The following is a 3,590-nucleotide window of genomic DNA, read 5'->3' as shown; positions in this document are numbered from 1 at the left end:
GTCAAAACTTGACTAAATGTAAAAACGACTTGGCGGTGGGAGGAATTCGCGGTGCAACAGCCAGCCAGGCAGTCTGATAGAACGGTGCAAGGTCTCGGCCAACCAAGACTATGGCATACTCATAGCAAAGCCGCCGAATGGTACCGTAAACCAAGAATAGTGACGTAATTACGTCAAGGTCGAAAGTCTTTGACGTCAATGCCTCCCTGTAGTCTTTTTCTCTCGCGCGGTGTGTGTGTGTTCATTTTGTGCACATGTGTTAGTGTTACTGTGTGTGTGTGTGTGTGTGTGTGTGTGTGTGTGTGTGTTTGTGTGTGTGTGTGTGTGCGTGCGTGTGTGTGTGTGTGTGTGTGTGTTAGCGTGAAATATTGACTACGTGTTAAACAATTAACAAAACAAATTGCTACCCCTTGGTTGACCTTTTGCCTTTCTTCTTGTCTAATCCAGAAGCTTACTGAGGTAAGTAAGAACATGCAACAGCTGTAGCGAACAATGCAAGAAATATTAGTCAGATTATCGTCCGGATCTATATATATGTCTTTTGGTGTTATTATTTTACTCATACAATTTCTGAAACAGGACGCTCTGTGACGAACTATTCTTCGTGAACATTTGCAGTATGTATTCACTTTGTTTCAACTTGACGTAAACAAATTTAAATTGGTTTGTTTGATGCTTTTGAACTTTGCAAAATACATGTGTATGCATGTGTACTAACAATCTGTGTTTACATGTTTGTTTTTTTAAACGTGATGTTCTTTCTTTATTTGGTGTTTAATGTCGTTTTCAACCACGAAGGTTATATCGCGACGGGGGAAGGGGGGAGATGGGATAGAGCCACTTGTCAATTGTTTCTTGTTCACAAAAGCACCAATCAAAAATTTGCTCCAGGGGCTTGCAACGTAGTACAATATATTACCTTACTGGGAGAATGCAAGTTTCCAGTACAAAGGACTTAACATTTCTTACATACTGCTTGACTAAAATCTTTACAAAAATTGATTATATTCTATACAAGAAACGCTTAACAAGGGTAAAAGGAGAAACAGAATCCGTTAGTCGCCTCTTACGACATGCTGGGGAGCATCGGGTAAATTCTTTCTCGTCCCAACCAATATGGGACTCCCCCTAACCCGCGGGGCGTAAACGTGATGTAACCAGACTGCTTTTCACATTTAGTCAAGTTTTGACTAAATGTTTTAACATAGAGGGGGAATCGAGACGAGGGTCGTGGTGTATGTGTGTCTGTGTGTGTGTCTGTGCGTGTGTGTGTGTGTGAAGAGCGATTCAGAGTAAACTACTGGACAGATCTTTGTGAAATTTTACATGAGAGTTCCTGTGTATAATATCCCCGGACCTTTTTTTCATTTTTTTGATAAATGTCTTTGATGACGTCATATCCGGCTTTTTGCAAAAGTTGAGGCGGCACTGTCACACCCTCAATTTTCAATCAAATTCATTGAAATTTTGGCCAAGCAATCTTCGACAAAGGTCGAACTTCAGTATTGCATTTCAGCATGGAGGCTAACAAATTGATTAATGACTTTGGTCATTAAAAATCTGAAAATTGTAATTAACATTATTTTTTTATTAAACGATCCAAAAGTACTTTTATTTTATTCTTCATCATGTTCTGATTCCAAAAACATATAAATATGTTATATTCGGATTAAAAACAAGCTCTGAAAATTAAAAATATAAAAATTATGATTAAAATTAAATTTCCGAAATCGATTTAAAAACAAGTTCATCTTATTCCTTGTCGGTTCCTGATTCCAAAAACATATAGATATTATATGTTTGGATTAAAAACACGCTCAGAAAGTTAAAACGAAGAGAGGTACAGTAAAGCGTGCTATGATCGAAGCACAGCACAACCGCTACCGCGCCTAACAGGCTCGTCACTTTCACTGCATTTTGCACTAGCGGCGGACTACGTTCAGTTTCATTCTGTGAGTTCCACAGCTTGACTAAATGTAGTAATTTCGCCTTACGCGACTTGTTTTTTTTTTTTTTTTTTTTTGTCTCTGCGATGCCGCTCTTCGCATCTCTTCTATCTATATGTCTCTGGTCTCTCCAAGAGCGGATGTGTGCGTGCGGCGTGCGAGCGTGTGTGTTATTGTGTGTGTGTGTGTGTGTGTGTGTGTGTGTATACATGCGCGCGAACAACTGTATGTCTGTCTGTCTGTCTATCTCTGTCGGTCCCTTTGTGTCCCTGTGTATGGGACTCATTGAAACGCATCGAGTATAATGGTGTTTGTAACGTTCTTTCCCCTGCCAGTATTTACTGCCCCGAACCGCAAATCCAAGGCCAAAGATGGAACCAACCCTTATCGACCAGCCCACCAGCTCAAGCAGCACGTGTGGTCACCACGATAACCTCCCACATGCCCGGCCACTAATCTCCTGCGGTCACTGCCTCAGACTGACCGCAACCAAAGCTATTCTACCGCTAGCCGTAACTGAATTATCTACTTTTAGAAATGTCAGGGGGCGGCCGTTTGACCGAAAGAGCAGATACTGACACACATTGACCGATACTGGCCGATACGCTGACCAGTGGCAGACTGCACGTGCACAGATGTCCTGCCGGGAAGACTGACGGTCAAGGTGTGGTGTTGTGGTCAAGGCGGCTGACCTATAGAAGCGGAGGAGGAGAAGGAGTAGGAGGATCGGTCCGAAAGCCGCGCGGTCGACTATTTATGCATGTAACATTTCAGGGCATTTTACTGTGCCTGAAGTTCACAGGAATCGTAGTTATGTTTAACACTGTCCACTCGTTTCTGCTTTGAAAATTACAAAGATTCCAAAACAACTTGAGGTCAACGTGTTTTGAGCGAACCTGTAACTGTTCTCCTCCTCCGGTACTGACCTTGCCCACTCAAAAGTCAAGCACAGTGGAGAACGCATGAACGAAAGGAACGACTGGTAAACAGACGGAGAAACAAATGTACACACACACACACACACACACCCCACACACACACACAAACACACACACACACACACGCGCGCGCGCGCACACGCACATATACACACACTGAAACACATGTACACACACCCACACGCACACACACACACACACACACACACACACCCCACACACACACACCCATCTCTATAAAGAAGCGTTTCATTACATAAACCAGAAGTCCATTATACTGCTTGTAGAATTTCATTCACGTGTGCATAAACTAAATACCACAAGGTATAGACTCTATAAGCAGTGTTCGCAAAGCATTCTGTTATGTAGCCTACGCCGTAGTACCAGCACAACAGTCGGTGCAACCATATCATTGACCAGCTCACTCCACATCACAGGCCGCCCAGCCTGCACTGCACGCACACACACACACACACACACATAAACCATCATTCCTCCCCTTTCCCCCCTGGCCTTTCACTCTTGCGCTGACCTCACCGCGACCTCGCTCCGACCTGAAATGACCCATGCTCCTCTCCCACCCAACAGGCAACAGCTACTTCCCCCTCCCCCTCCGCCCCAACTTGGCTCACCTTCCCTCCCGGCGTCTCATGCCGGCCCCCTCTTCGAGTTGTCGGCCCTGATTTGAAGTAATGGCTACGTGCTT

At 44.0% G+C, this 3,590-nt stretch overlaps 1 long non-coding RNA gene across 1 annotated transcript; it reads left to right on the top strand.

The window, feature by feature from the left end:
* Positions 1–511: 511 nt before the first annotated feature.
* On the top strand, positions 512–2,815 carry LOC138955385 (uncharacterized). The gene is made up of 2 exons (XR_011452218.1): positions 512–617; positions 2,282–2,815. It is a non-coding gene; the product is annotated as an uncharacterized lncRNA (long non-coding RNA).
* Positions 2,816–3,590: the final 775 nt, after the last annotated feature.

This window comes from Littorina saxatilis, unplaced genomic scaffold, assembly GCF_037325665.1.
Source record: "Littorina saxatilis isolate snail1 unplaced genomic scaffold, US_GU_Lsax_2.0 scaffold_1467, whole genome shotgun sequence".
Lineage (NCBI taxonomy): Eukaryota > Metazoa > Mollusca > Gastropoda > Littorinimorpha > Littorinidae > Littorina > Littorina saxatilis.
Note: the sequence above shows the minus strand (reverse complement) of the source record. Positions and strands in the feature narration are given on the sequence as shown.